Source organism: Gorilla gorilla, chromosome 13 (assembly GCF_029281585.2).
Source record: "Gorilla gorilla gorilla isolate KB3781 chromosome 13, NHGRI_mGorGor1-v2.1_pri, whole genome shotgun sequence".
Classification (NCBI taxonomy): domain Eukaryota; kingdom Metazoa; phylum Chordata; class Mammalia; order Primates; family Hominidae; genus Gorilla; species Gorilla gorilla.
The window spans coordinates 104331452-104347958 of NC_073237.2; the positions used below are offsets into that span (position 1 = coordinate 104331452).

The 16507-nt window shown below is 42.6% G+C and overlaps 1 long non-coding RNA gene across 1 annotated transcript in view; it reads right to left on the minus strand.

The window, feature by feature from the left end:
* The window catches only part of LOC134756900 (uncharacterized), a 222852-nt gene that overhangs the window by 33802 nt on the left and 172543 nt on the right, over positions 1–16507 (minus strand). The gene's annotated exons all lie outside the window — the stretch shown is intronic.

The following is a 16507-nucleotide window of genomic DNA, read 5'->3' on the forward strand; positions in this document are numbered from 1 at the left end:
TTGATGGAGATGCCCTGAGGACTTTGGGAATCTACAGCGTCCGCCGCATGCCAGATATGACCTCACAGTGATAAAAGTAAGATCATCGCTTGATCCAATCACTATATCTCCCCACCCTTCCCACCATCCACAAACACATGCACCTATGTGCGCATTTTACAGACTAATCAGTTGAAGCTCGCAAAAGAGAAGCGATGGCCCCAAAGCACACAACCCTATGTGGTAGAGTTTCAGCTCAAGGTAGAGACTTCACTATAAGAAGCCATCCCTCCATTTTCAGTTCTAATGAAGAAAATCTTTTTGGGTTATTGTATCCAACCTATATTTTACAGAAGTACGTTCTTAGTTCCTGACCAAATGTTAGGTGACACCAGCAGAAGAACAGCAAAGCCTAGTCTGGGTCATTTCCTATGACTACAAAATCATTAGATACAAAAAGGTATGTTTGAAAATTGTAAATGTTAAGAAGACAATATTCATTCACTGTTCCCTAGTACCAAGTCCTGTTTAAGCACCTTATATGTACTAGTTCATTTAATCTTCACAATAGCCCCATGAGGAAGGTACTAGTTTTTTCCAGCTTTCCAGATGAGGAAATTAAGGAATAGAGAGATTAGGTTACTTGTCAGAGGTCACACTGCTAAAAAATAGCAGAGCTGGGATTCAATCCAGGCTGTCTGCCTCCAGAGCCACATTCTTAGGTGCTATGCTGGGCTATCAAAAATATTTTGGCAGCTGAAGAAGTAGTCCAAATCACATATTGTTAGATTTGTTGAACAACAACTGCTAAACTCTGCATAGCTCTTTGCCATTTGCTGCTTAATCAAGTATGATTAGCTTTGTTGAAGAATAACCACTAACCTCTGCATAGCTTGTGCATGTGAATTTTTAGTGTGTAACCTCTCATGGCTGCTCAAACCCCGGAACATGGAAGACTTAGGGGGACGGAAAGTGACTTTAGTGGTAAGTGGCAGAATGAGGATTTGAACTCAGCCCAAATTAAAGCATACTACTTTATCTATATTTTACATAAGAGGAATCTGAGGCTCAGAGGGATTCAGTAAGGCAAATCCCTCTCTTCATAGGGAGCCCAGCATAGCCGTTTGTATGGGATTAGTGCTAAGTATGTATGAAGTCCTATGTCAGACCGTGTCTCCGGACTGAAGGATTCAAGGCTCCTGGCCTTAGTCCCTTGGGCAGAGTCTGGGGTCTCTGTTGCATTCATGCTGGGGAGAAGAGATTTACACAATACCCAACCAGATGCTGTAGGAGAATGAGGGAGAAGAGTGAGGCACAGGGTGAGCTGGGCTGAGGCTATCTGAGAATTCAGGCTCCAGGCTCCTGTGTGTAGGGTATGATTGTGGACCCTTGATCTGGAGAACCTTGAAGAGGAAGCAAATAGCATCAACTCATTTCTGCAGGACATAGAGTTGGCCATCATCAGTCAACATGGGTTTCAATCTTAGATTGGTCTCTCTAAAGTCTTGTTTACTTCATTTATAAAATAGGGTCAAAACACTACTGACAGTACTAATTTGATTAGCGATTAAGTAAGATAATATAGCTCTTATTGATGACACATAGTGGGCCACCATACTTTTGTTTCCTTCCCCATCTTCTCTGTCAAACTCTGTCTTCCTTGACAATTATCTGAAGAAGGCATTGATGTGATTTTATTTCCACGCAAGGATGAAATGAAATGAAAAGTAATTTTTAATGGCTTGCTGGTGTTAGGGGTTTTCAAACCTCCTTTTGCAATTGGCAGCAAAGGGTAACTCAGATGATGCATTAGTGTCCAGTGGCTGCTGTAATGAATGACCACCAGCCTGGTATCTTAAAGCAACAGAAATGTATTTGCTCCCAGTTCTAGAGGCCAGAAGTCCAAAGTCAAGGTGTTGTCAAGGTTTGGTTCCTTCCGGAGGCTCTGAGGAGGAATTCATTTCAAGACTCTCCCCTAGTTGCTGGTCCCTGATGGAAGTCCTTGACAATCCATGGCTTGTAGACTCATAAGGACAGTTGTCATTGGATTTAAGGCCCACTCAAATCCAGGATGATCCTATTTTGAGATTACCTTAATCCTATCTGTAAATATCCTTATAAGCTCACATCCTGAGTTTCCAGTGGACATGAATTTTAGGGAGGTGGGGTTCACTATTCAATTAACTATAGGCAGATTCCACAGGAGAAAAAGATACTGGATTAATATAATTAACTGTGGATTTTGCTTTGCTACTTGCCGCTCACTTGCTAGATAACCCTGGCCACATTACTTCCTTTGATCCTCAGCTCACTCCCCACATCACCTATAATGAGACCATGCAGAAGAGAGAACTTTGTAAAATTTTACCTAAGGCTGAGTGGGTTTTACGACTGGAGAGTGGATAAATGGGAACCCAGTGAGAAAAGAGACTGACAAAGTAGGGCTTTGCTGGCATCTTCTAAGTAGCAGCTGAAAATATTTTCCTCAAATGCCCATACATATCAGCATGCCCCACAGCCTTTTACTAAATTGGCCATCTTGATCTCTTCTTGACCAGGTTGTTCTGCCTTTCTGGAACTTGCAACTCTGAGGCTTCAGCAAGAGGTGACCCCTGAGCCCCTGCCCATTTCTCCACACTCCCTCAGACAAGCATGCAGGCATTATATAACTGCATTGACAAACAGCCACCTGTCTCTGGCAGTGTGACCTGAAACCCATTCTCTGAGACTTGTCTGCGGGCTCTCAGTATACACTGTAACCGAGGAAATGCATGCTTTACAGATGTTTATCTCCTAATTAAGAATCTGATGTGCCACTTACGGTAATGTACTTGCTCATGCTAATAGTTTCTCTTTCCTCAGAGGATCTGCCAGGGCGGATTTGATGCAACAAAAGAGAGTGTCCCTGGTGTGTTTTAATTAGGCGATTGGTCTCCAGTCATGGTGAGTACCAGGTGCCAGGCCTGCTGCAAAGCAGTTCAGATCAACAACCATCCACTGATTTCTATTCTAAGGTGAATGAGGTAGACTCTGCTTTTGAGGAGCTTTCAGCCTCCGGGGAGGGGGCTTGACAGACACAGATGACTAATTAGCATGCAAGGTGTTCAGTGCTCTAAACCAGTCCTGTGGGCTGAGGACTTGGAATTCCACTGGAGGCTTGGAGTTTAGTGAAGATGGGACAATTTAGCCAAGCTTGTCAAAAGAGACCAGTGGGAATTTATCAGGCAGACATGGAGCAGGACTACGTTCCTGGCAGAGGAAACGGCCTGAGTAAAGGCATAAAGGTGTAAAAAAGCAGATATTTGGCATGAGGTTGATGCCTGGGGTATATGGACAGAGTGGGAAGGGATGAGGGCAGACACCATGGGGACAGATCACACAGTGCCTTAAAAGTCCGGCCAAGGAGTTGATTCTGTAAATGCCAAAGGTGATATGATGGTGCTTGATTGGGAAGGAACATGATCGGGAGTGTATTGTAGATCAGTCACTGGCTGTAGCCTAGAAGACTGAAGAGGAGGCCAAGGGAAGGCAGAAGGAACAGAAACTGTTGCAACACTTCAAGTTCAAGATGATGGTGGCCTGATTGGAGCAGTGCCAGGGGAATGGATGAGTAGAACTCATATAATTATCCATCGGAGGTTGCAGGGAGAGGAGTGAGGTAGGAATGGAGGAAAAGTCTGCATTTCTCTCTGGGATGACTTAGATATGGTCCATGAACTGAGATGAGGACTTCAGGAGGGGGTGCAAATCTGGGGGAGTCGGTGGAAAGGGTACAGTTGAGATGAAGGTTGATTTAGGAGCCACCTGGTCATGAATCTAGGAAACCCACTCCATGCTGGGTGGGCTATGTGATTTTAGGTGCCTAAGGAGAATCTTAGCTTATATATTCCTATAATAAAAGTCCTGTGGGACCATCCACTGCAAGGACTGGAGTGGGTGTTCTAAACCTGCAGTTCCAGCCTTGACCACCCTGCCTAAGTGTCAAGGGGAACTTGCTGTGAAGCTCTGGAATCCTGACCTCAGATCTCAGCCTCCACTCTGCCCCCTCGACCACAGGTTAGCAATTTCCCAAACACCTTCAGACCCTCCACACCTGCCCCTCCAGCACTTCCTCTCCCTCCTCTTCCTCCTCTTCTGCCTAGTGCCTTGCCTGGACTTGCTCAGAACAGGGATTCTCTGATTCTCTTACCCTGCCTTGGCCCATGGTTGAGATTTGGTGGGTGGTAAGGCAGGAGGTGGGCAGAAGATGGTAGCATCTCCTTCCCCAACTTTGCCCCCCTTCCTGTCACATTTCTTCTTTTGCGTCTTTCCAGAAAAAGACATTATGGTCAGATGGGCTACAAGTTGGGTCTTACGGAGAGAGAAGGAGGATGCTTGATAGTCCTGAGTGATTCAAAGGCATTGAAAAACTGGCCCCATTATAAGGAGCAACTCCACAATAAAACAATTGCCCAATAGAATTGGCATCTAGCAGGTCTTTCTTATTTGTAATTGTCAGAGGCATTTGAACCAGAACAACTCCATCTTGAATAGGGGCTGGGAAATATAAAGCTGAGACCTACTGGGTTGCATTCCCAGGAGGTTAGGCATTCTAAGTCACAGGATAAGATAGGAGGTCGGCACAAGATATAGGTCACAAAGACCTTGCTGATAAAAGGATGCAGTAAAGAAGCCAGCCAAAGCCCACCAAACCAAGATGGCGACGAAAGTGACCTCTGGTCGTCTCACTGCTCATTATGCACTAATTATAATGCATTAGCATGCTAAAAGACACTCCAACCAGCACCATGACAGTTTACAAATGCCATAGCAACATCAGGAAGCTACCCTATATGGTCTAAAAAGGGGAGGAATCCTCAGTTGCAGGAATTGCCCACTCCTTTCCTGGAAAACTCATGAATAATCATACCTCTTGTTAACATATTATCAAGAAATAACCATAAAAATAGCCAACCAGCAGCGCTGGGGGCTGCTCTGTCTATGATAGCCACTCTTTGATTTCTTTACTTTCCTAATAAACTTGCTTTCACTTTATGGACTCCAAATTCTTCCTTGCGGGAGAGCCAAGAACCCTTTCTTGGGGTCTGGATTGGGACCCCTTTCCAGTAACATCATCATTGCTTTTTTTCTCCTTTCTTTCTTCCTTTCTTCAGTAAGTAGGAACAGAGCACCTTCTCTGGTCAAGCACTGGCTAGAGCCTGGGGACACAAGAGGCGAGTAAGTCAGAGAGCAGGTCTACCAGGAGCACCGGATCTAGAGGCAGAAAAGAAAGCAGATGATCACAGCTCCCAAATGGAGGCCCATGGCTAGAGAAGCCCAAGGGAAGGGAACAAGTAGTTTGAGAACAAACAGAGCTGCTTCATCCATGTGCAGGATAAGTTTTCACAGGGAGAAAGGAAACAGGCCATTGCAGGCAAAAACATGACATGAAAGGCGATGCCTGGTTCTATCTTTCCTCTTTCCTTTCTTCATCTCGCTTCTCCTATTTTCTCTTCCATCTTCTTATCTCAACAAAATACTAATGAAATATTTGCACTATTTTTAAGCTAATACGTATTATTTTTATCTAATGCTGCTTGTGACGTAAAGACAATCTCCTATCACTCCCACCACAGAGATGAGGCAAGTGTGGCTTGAAGACTTTAGGTGACATCCTGGTGGGTGGCTAGAGGGTAATGGACTTTGGAATTGGACGGTAAAAGCTGTTCTCCCCTCCATTTTTTATACCACCTCCTTTTGGAAAAATTTGGAAAGCAGTTATGTGCATTTATTCTAATCTGTGTAAGTGCCTTCTTGCCATTGTATGAGAAAATAATATGAATGGGTAAGAAATGCACTAAATAGGAGGTCAGGAGACCTGGTCCTGTTATCTTTCCATAGGACCTCAGGGAGAGGATGAGGAGGGTCCTTCTTTTGCCTCCCATGCCCTACATACCTTGAGGTTCCCTGAGCAGAACAAATGGAACCAACCACATAGCCCAGAGGTTTGCTGTTGCTCTTGCAGGGCTGTCCAGGGCTCACTGCTTGGCTTAATACTCTGCTGTCTCCACTTTAAAACTCTTTATAATTTTAATAAGGCCCTGCATTTTTATTTTGCACTGGGACCCACAAATCGTGTAGCCAGTCCTTCTCAGGAAACCTGCTTTCCTGCCCATTCACTGTCTCACTGTCGCTGTCTGGCTGCCTCCCTTCAAGTGATTCCCTACTAGCTCCCCTGCGGCCAAGACTGTTCCTTTGATCTGAGACACGGGCTGGTTCCTGGGTCCATGCAGAATAGCAGAATGATGGTGTCCAGCACCAGACATGATTATCCAAATCATTTCCTCCTGTGACCAGGACCTGGCTTAATACTTCCCAGGTACCAGGTGTTCCCCAAATAGCTGCACGTGGAAGGGTTTGGGTAGCTCCATTCTTTTCTCTTTTGATAAAACAATTAGGTCATTTAGAATATGAAAAGCTTTGAAATCATGACAGTACTTTATTTGAAGTTTGGGGAAGAAACGACTTTGATGGTAAAGAGAAAGACAGCTATTTCCATTTTAAACAAAGAAACAGCAGGAGAGATTTCTGGGAGACAGTAGTAACTCAGATTCTGTTGTCCACAATATTGGTAAGAGACTTTACAGAGTCACTCATTTAGTAAATTGAGACTAGTCCCAGTAGGTAGACATTGCAGAAAGAAATCTTTGGCCTCAGAATAATGAAGAGATTCCAGCATTCAGAGATTTCCAGATGGAGATTTGGCCAACTCATAAGACAGTGAAGTGTTTATCCCTGGAAGCAATGAGCAAATTGCTGGTTTATGCGCATTCAGCAGAGGGGTGGAGAAGAGCTGAGCATCAAATGGGCAGTTGGACCAGATAGAGTTTAAGATTCTTAACAACCCTGGCAACCTGTGTTAGTTGATTCTAGTGACTCTGAGATACTGGGTTTTTCTAACCCAGAGATTCTATTTTTTTTTTTTTTTTTTTGGTTTGTACCTAAAAGCTAAAGTTACCGACTTTCTATTTCTGCAGGAAACAAATGAAGAATTCAAATTTTCATATTTACCATATAAGCAGGAAGATTTGATTGCTTGAAATTACTGTGATAATTCCATAATTCTAGCCGGTGGCTTTCTTAAAATGAATGAATGAATGAACAAATTAATTAAGGAAAGAAATGAGAAACATTCAATGCAGAAACAGTTCTTTCAAGATTACCAAGGTCAGGAAGGGTAGACCCCAGGTGGTGGTTCTCTCAGGACATGAGGTTCCATAATCTTAGAAACTGCTGTGATGCCAGCAGCCTCTAGGGTATCCATTTCCCTGCACAGACTGGAGTGAACAACATTAGCACACACCTGGCCAAGGGCCTGGAAAGAGGATGTTTGTGAAACACTAATAGAAGCTTCTGTGTAACATCACAGTGTTCCCAGCACTTCCTCGGGCAGAAGCCACATCCTGGAAACAAGCCGTGTACAGGTACATGAAGATGCAGTTGGCAACGTTTGTGTTTATTCCATTGAAAGCATGAAAGGCACCGGTCCTGAGGTCAGGAGTCCTGTGTGCTGGTCCTTGTTCTGCCTCTAAATACTTAGGTGGCTTTGGCAAAGTCCCTTCTCCTCCTGGGGACTCAGTTTTTCCATTTTTAAAATAGGGATGATAACAGTTTTACTCCATACAATGGTTGTGAGGGTTGAATTAGTTAACATTTGTAAAATGCCTTAAAAAGTGCCCATTGTAAATACTATATAAATAATGAACCCAGAAGTGTCACTAGTCTTTACAGTAACCTTTTTAGATAGGCATTCTCTAAAGGAATCTGAGGCTCAGGTAGTCAGTGAAGTCCCCAAGGTAATATACCGGGCCATCACCCCACTTTTCCACTGTCAGCAGGGCTAGATCAGCTATAAAATGACTTCCAATTCTGACATTCAGAGATCCCATCTTTATAAACTGACAACTTTGCCTGGATTACATGTGTCCCTTAGTTCTTGTGGGCACCAGCTAGATGTAGGAAAGGTTCACTCGCAAGGGGATCTCCAATTCTGTTGGTGATGTGAAAGGCCATTTTCAGCATCAGCATCTTGCTCTGTGTTCAGTGTGGCCTTGGAGGCTCTGACAGACCCTGACTATGTAACCTAGAGCCGCTGGGCCTCCTTTACATTAATGACGTGGAGCCTGGTTCTTCCAGCTCTGCGGCAATTCTAAATACATTCCAGGGTTGCCAAAATAAATGTCGAATCCTGATTCTCTCTTTGTAGTCCCTGTTTGTTAGGTCAACATCCCAAAGCCTTCCAAGCTACTACAAATATTAGTGTCTGCTCCTCCCTTGTCCTCCCTGTGTAATCGATCACCAATCCTGTCTTCAAGGTTAGTCCCATATGCTGCTTGAAATTTCTAAGTGAATCTGCATTATGTATGAGGTCTAAGCTTATCATTCTAGCACCTCAGGTGTTAGCTCCTCCCTACCTAGCTTCCTCTCCTACTCTCTCATTCTCCCTCCATGGGCTTCCCCTCACTGGCCTCCAGGGCGGCCAGCCCTCCATCTGTGAAGAACCTCTTGCTATAATCTGAACACGCCAGGTTGTCCTCAGCCTTCCTCATCTACACCAGACACTTCCGGGGAAAATGACCACCCTTTCCTCCTCTCCTGTTATTACAGCTGAAGTGCCCCTCCTTCTATCTATCTCTAGACCCCATGCATGCCCTGTTGCTTTCTCAGGGACTTCATCTTTCCTCTGCTTTCTTTATTTTTTTGCTTCCTTGTTCCTTTATATAAACTTAAAAATGCTCACTCCCTCCCATTTTAACAAAACTTCCCAATACCCATGTTTCACCCCAGCTATCACCCTTCACAGCCAATACTTTCTGCCACTAATTCTTAACCTCCTACTTACTCTTGAATTCATTGTAATCTGATTTTTGGTCTTTCCATTTTACTGAAATTATTCCTTGCCATTGTTTCCGCAAACCATCTTTTTCCTAAATCTAAAAGTCTAATCATTCCCAAGGCATTTTTAATTTGACCTTTCAAAAGAATTTGACACTCCCCACTTCTTTAAAGTCTCCCTTCCTTCATCCTGGAGTTTGTGGGGTTTTCTCCTCTCTCCTCGGCCACATATCCAACTTCACTTCCTCTGCCTCTACAGACTTCTCTTTTTCTTTCTTCCCTTTAAATGCCTTTCCCCCCTGCAATAATTCTACTAGTCAAGATGGGTTGAACTGCACTAACAAACAACCCTTAAGATCTCAGTGACACATATTTGTTATTTGTTTAGGCTACATACCCAATGCAAGGTGGCAGTAGGACAAATCTGAGAACCATGGAGAGTCATTCTGCTCTGTGAGCAAGACTGACCACTAATCAAGAAAATTCCAACATTTTCCCAGCTAGACTTCAGAATGGCTCTGGTGACAACTTTCTTGAGTGTCTATAGTCATTACCCTATGTCTGTCCCACCACTGTGTCAGGGGCAGATAATTTGTCTCTTTCATTCCCAGGAGTTCAAATTGGGAGAATCTGTACTCAAGGAGCTGTACGTAAAGAAGTATACCCAAGAAGATGTATTGACACCTAAACCTGATTTAGATGATGAGATTCCAGACTTCAAGCTGATTGGATAGAATGAGATTTTGGGGAGCCTTGGGGAGGGGCGAATGTGTTTTGGATGTGGGAGGCATGGGAACCATTGGGAGCTGGAGTCACACTGTCACAGCCAGCCTTCAAGATAGCCCTCATTTCCTAGCCTTCTAGTATTCACTTCCTTTTACAGATTCTGCCTCCATTGGATGGGGCTGGCCTGAGTAGCCAGTAGGATATTTCAGAAATGATGGAGTGTGATTTTGAGGGCAGGGCATAAAAGACACAGTGACTTCTGTCTTGTTCTCTGCCTCTGTTATCACTCACAATGGGGGAAGCAAGAGACTATGTCATGAGGGCATCCAGCAGCACTGTGGAGAGGCCCACACAGCCACAAACAGGGACCTCTTGCCAACCGCTATGTGAGGGAGCCATGTTGGAAGCAGATCTTCCAGCACGTCACATCTTCAGATGCAACTTTCATTGACTTTCTGATACCACTTCAGAAGAAACCTTAAGTCAGAAACTTCAGATCAGCTAAATTCCTGACCCTCAAATTGTGTGAAATGCGAGTGTCCATTAGCAAGTCTTCATCATCTCCATTTCTGCCCAGTCACATTAACTCTTGACTAAACCACTGCAGCCGCTTCTCTAATCGGTTTCTTTGCTTTCAAATTTCTTCCTTTTCTGAAATTCACTTTCCCTATGTGGACCTGAGTGAAATGTCAATGTACGAATCTGCTGAAAATCCTCTGAAGATTTTCCAGTGCTCCTAGGAGAAATCCTAAACTTCCCAATGTGGCCTATGAGGGCTGCGTGATCTGACTGCTGCCGACCTTTCCAAAGTAGTTCTCATGACTCATTCAATTCAAAATTCAGGCCTTCAAATGTCTTTCATTTTCTAGAATAAGCCTTCCTTTTTTTTTCTCGTTCCTTGACAAGACTTTTTGCACAAACTACTGTCTGCCCAGAACACTCCTCTGTTCTCTTTTCTCCCCCAGTTATTCTTCTCCCTTTGACCCCACATCTCTGAGAAGCCTGTCCAGACTTTCCTTGTCCAAGTCTGGGAAGCGAACCTCTTCTGTGCTCCATGACAATGTATATCATATCCTTGTCACAATATTATCCATCCCTATGATATTACAGTAACAGTAATATTAATAACTACTCATAACATGCTCTCTGGGACTACCCCTGTGTCATCTGAAGACATTTCCCCTACTCAAGAGCCTCTGCACCTGCCCTCAAAGATGCTCTTTGATCACAGAGCATGCTTGACTCGCACTTAGGGCAGGCTAGAAGCACTGCAAAGTTAACCTCCATCAATGAGGGTTAAGAGTTGGTGAATAAATAGCCCATCTTCTTCATTTTAGTGGGCCCCTTCTGAGGTATGCTCTATGATATGTCTCAGAATTTCAATGGGATTAAGCCCCAGTTACCCAGAGGAGTTACCTGTCCATAAACATATCCTTCATTAGTGGTCTTTTTTCCCTCTGTGTCCCATCTCCACTCCCTCACAGCTTCTTGCATCTTTTCCCAAATAAACTACTAGTACACATACCCGTTCTCAGGGTCCGATTTGAGAGTTAACCACACTGGGTCACAACCACTTAGTCAACACTTACCAATGAGCCGGACACTGTGTTAAGCTCTTTATATACATTATATAATTTAAGTCTCTTAACAACCCAATGAGATAAGTGCTAATTCATAAAAATTATGGTAATAATATTTACTCAAAGCATTGTTGTGAAGATTAAGTGGAATAATGCATAAAAAGTGCTCAGAACTTGGTAAGACTGGAAGAGAAGACAAACTTGAAGAGTTTAGCACAGCCTTTGGCAGAGTAAGCAACTGTTCATTTGCCCAGGATCACACAGATACTAAGTGATAGATTTTAACCAAATTCTGCCAGATTCCAAAGTCCTGTACTGTCTTATCAGCTGAAACCTTCCCTTCAATTATTTTCTACAGGAGACTGCAGGCTCCATGGGAATAGGAACCATGTTTATTATATTTAATTTTATTCCCACACCTTGACATTCAGTAGATAGCAAAATATTTGTGTTGAAAACAATCTATTCTTCCCCCTCAAATCTGTTTTATATTTAGTTTATATTCATTACTCACAATAACTTTTCTTTGAGTCATTACTGAGAATAATTATAAAAACTATATATAAAAACAGCATGTCATCTTCAAAAAGTTGAATTTTTCTCTTATTTTTTTTCTCTTCCGGAAAATAGTGTATTTCCATTTCAGGAAGGCAGCATATTTAGTGGTAAGGTCATGCTGGTTTTGAAGTCTGAAGGACTTGGTTCAAATCTTGTATTTTCAACTGTATGACCTTGGAAAAAATACTTAGCCTCTCTGATTTGTAGTTTTCTCATCTATAAAAGAGGAATATTGTACCTCCCATACTAGTTATTTACTGTTGCATAACAAATTACCTCAAAACTTAGTAGTTAAAGACGACAAACATTTACTATCTCACATAGTTTCTGAGGGTCAGTAATCCAGGAGTAGCTTAGCTGGGTTGTTTTAGCTCAAGGTATCTCATAAGGTTGCAGTCAAGTTGTCGACTAGGACTGTCATCATCCGAAGGCTTGACAGGGGCTGAAGATTCACATCCAAGCTCACTCATATACTTGTTGGCAAGACTCTCAGCTCCTCTCCATGACAGCCTCTCAGAGTATGGCAGCTAGCTTTCCCCAGAGAAAAACGTCTAAGAGGGAGAGAGAGGTAGCCCCCAAGACAGAAGCCACTGGGTCTTTCATAACCTAATCTTGGAAGTGTCATACCAGCACTTCTTCCATATTCTGTTGGTTGCAGAGACCAATCCTAACACAGGGTAGAAGGGGGAACCACACAAGGAAGTGAATACCAGTAGGTGAGATCACTGGGGCCATCTTGGAGTTTAAGCACAACATCTCCCATATGGAGTTGTAATGAGGGTTTTTATGTGCCTAGAACATAGCTATCTCTCAAAAAAAAAATTCTGTTTTAGGGACTCATGGGAAGATACATGAGTTTTAGAACCTGAAGAACACACTTAAAAATTTAGAGTATAGTAGTCATCCCGGCACAATTACTATCAAACAAATCTAGTTATTAAATTTCACATCCTGCCGAGGACTTAGCCAGCAATACTAATGACAGCCAAAACTACAGAGCTTCTCATAGTTTCCAATATTTTGTTTACATTGATCATTAGTTTTAATTTTATGCCATCATATATTTCATTTAGTTCAGCAACTCAAAAATGTATCAGTTATTATGGTCACACTTTCCAAGTAAGGACAATGAGCGTTAGGAAGGTTATGTGATTTGTCTAAGGACACACAGCTATCCAGTGATGAAGTGAAGATTCACCCTAGGACTCATGACTCCAAAGTCTCTTCTCTTTTAATTATCTCATGCTGTATTAGTGCTAAGTCAAACTCATTTTATAAAAAATAAAAAGAGAAGAGGAGGGAGCGTCATCAATATTGCCCTTTCCAGGAATTTCTACATAAGCTGACAGCAGTTTCCTTGGGGTTCTCTTTTCTGTGGTTATCAATTATTAAACGGCCCAGGATCTCTCAGAGCTCATCCAGGTATGTGCATAGAGCCCTGAAATGCTGATATTGCCTTAGGGGGTTATTTGTTTTTTATAGCCCCACAGGCCATAGCTGGTGCATTTGCCTGAGCTTCCTCATCCTTTGTACATATACCCAGGGAGGAGAAGGTGAATAGATAAGATCTTTCAGCCTGCAGATTTCCAGTAATAAAAGCAAATGCTTTCTGTTGAGGCCCAGCTGAGACTGGAGGTGGTGAATAAGGGCTGTATGTGTAAGCACTGTAGGCTTCTGGCCAGTAAAGAATCCAGACAGAGCCTGCACCCTCCTGGCCTCCTGGAACTCTAAGAGCACAGAAGGACAGGGTACAGACCTATGGAGTATGACACTTATTCCAGGGATTTTGACCTGCTACATTCACAGGTCATGACAGCTTTGATGCTGCCTCTGGAGAAGGGCCACCATTCAACTTGCCAAGAGAAGAACCAAAGGAACAAAGGCATGAAGCTCTGGGAGCATGGCTGGGCCAAGTTACTGACAGTACTATTTGCGTAGTTCTGGTCACTTTCCAAATTACCTCTCACTCAGCCTCACCACAGCCTTTATCCACAGAGCCACCTGGGGTGGAATGGGAGGGGCTTTTCTTATCCCCATCCAACAGATGAGGAGACTGTGACTCAGAGAGGTGAATGACTTGGGCAAAGTCTAACAACAGTAACCACAGAGTAATGATTTCTAAGCTACTAATTAACTTTCTAACCATCTACCCATAAGGAATTGGCCTGTAGGTTGAAAAGGCATTCCTGAGTCTCTGTATACCACACACCAAGGATTAATATTCCAAGTAATCATTTTAGAAATTAAAAGTGCAATAGTTAAAATAAGATACTGGACACATCTATTAAAGAAAAACATCAGAATAAACACATCAGAAGACTGACTCATTGGGCGTGGGGATCAGATTCCTTCTAAAAGTCATCATGAAGGAGAGTGGAGAAACATTAAGGGATATGGAAGATAGAAATGGAACTGCCAATATTTGAATAACAGAAGTTCAAGAAATAGAGAAGTAGAGGCAACAACGAAGGGAGGAAAATACTTGGAAAAAATATTAAAGATAGATTTTCTAAAAGAAGAAACAAAGGAAATATGGAAGAGAGACTTTGGAATCAAAGTGTCAAATAGGATTTGAAACCCCAAATAAATGTGATTTAATAGAATTTGAAAACATCATAGAGAAAATTCTACGAGCTTCCAGAGGAAAAGAACTTATCACTTTGCAAAAGGACAAGACTCAGAGATTAACCACTGGTATAAGATGATGATGGAACAATATTTTTAAAGTATTAAATGACTATAACTTTAATGCTAGAATTTTATAACCTCCAAAATTTTCACTTAAATGTGATGGGACAGTAAAGGTATTTTCAGGCATTCAAAACCTCAGTAGTTTTACCACACAAAACTTCACTTTGAAAACACTCCATGCTTCATTTGATCCTCATAGGTCTGTGATGTGATGGTGGTTAATACTGTCCTTAAAGGCAAGATTAAAATGGTGGAATCACCTATCCATGGTCACACACTTGGGACTCATGGCCAGGTCAGAACTGTGCAAATCTCCTTTTACTCTAGGATGTTGTCTCCTTGATGAAGCAGAAAGGAAGGTCATATAACTGCTCTCACAGCTTTCCTACCTGCCCTTGCCACTCAAGGGAATTCTGGAATTGCCCCCTGCTTCCCCACGTCCATCTTCTCAGGACTCCTGTTTTTCTACCAGAGAGACAAAGTCCATCTATACAATCTATATAATCAAGGAATGAGAAAACATTCCTTGGGGACAAAGAGAAAGAAACACACAGGCTGAGTTGTGTGGAAAAATGACAGAAAAGAAAACAGGATGGGAAGCTGCTCTGGGATATAAGGAATCTGTGAGGAATAAGGGAAAGTCATTCAGAGCTATAGAAGATCAGGAATGGTGTCCCACTGATGTTCTCTAAGAAATGCAAATAGAGGTTTTGAGTAACATTGTAGTTGCTTTTCTTTTATTCTTTTCTTTCTTTCTTTCTTTCTTTTCTGAGATAGAGCCTCATTCTATCACCCAGGCTGGAGTGCAGTGGCTCAGTCTCAGCTCACTGCAACCTCCCCCTCCCAGGTTCAAGTGATTCTCCTGCCTCAGCCTCCCAAGTAGCTGAGACTACAGGTGAAGACCAACACACACTGCTAATTTTTTATTTTTAGTAGAGATGGGGTTTCATCGTATTGAGCAGGTTGGTCTCGAGCTCCAGATCTCAAGTGATGTGCCACCTCAGCCTCCCAAAGTTCTGGGATTACGGGTGTGAGCCTGGGATTATGGCCCCTGGCCATAGTTGCTTTGAATTGTTGGAGAGGCATTTCCTTGGAAGTGAAATTGATCTGGGATTGGACTTCGTGGGTTCCTAGATTTGTAAGGAACATACCTATAACTGTGTAATAGCCTATCTGCTGTGGAGCAGACTTCCTTCACAAAAGGGATCCTGAAATAATAATAATAGTAATAATGAAAAGATAGTGACCCTGAATGTGTGCTCCAGTGGTTGCAACCTTTGATTTCTGTCAGGTATGTTAGGGGAGCAGGGAGGTAGCCCACCATCTGTATTTGTCTTTTTTCTCTTTTTGTTTCTACTTAACCATTTTCCATTCCTCATTGCCTTTCTCACTGTGACAATGCTTTATTTCCACAGGGCAGTTTATTGTTATGGACCAAGCAAGGGTCAGGCCAATTTGAGTCCTAATCTCAAACCCTCACTAGTCTTGTCCCTTGATCTTAGATAAATTACTTTTTTTTTTCCAGGTAGAAATCATGTTTCCTTTTAACTGAATACTTAATTCACAACTTTTTTTTCTCTTGGTTGCTACTCTGGTAATAATTATGTCCCCACCTATCAAGAACACTGCATCTGACCAGACTGAGAGCCAGTGTGAACATGGGCCCCAAACCAAGGCTTTCAGAATAATAAGGAACAGCAAAAACCAGCCTCTCCCTTCACTTAGAAAGGGGCTATGATTGGGAGGGTCCAAATTTTCACCATCCAAACACAGAAAACTAGAAACTCAATGCCAACATGGAAACCAGAATGTATCAGGAATGAAGTATAGTACCCCCTCATATACACAAGGTCAGGATGGGTTTGGAGAAAGATATGTTTGACCATCTGGCCTCTTCTAGTAGATAGGGCCCCAGCCTAGCATTTTTAAAGGAAGATATTTTTGTTTCTATTACTTGCATTACTTCTCAAAGGGGTATACAATCTACTAAATGGGATATAATGAAGGAGAATAAATCTGCTCACACACAAGAAACATTCCTGGATAATGATTTTTAGTTGCTGAAAATCAGCGCATTATTTAAAAGTGGCAAAAATTCA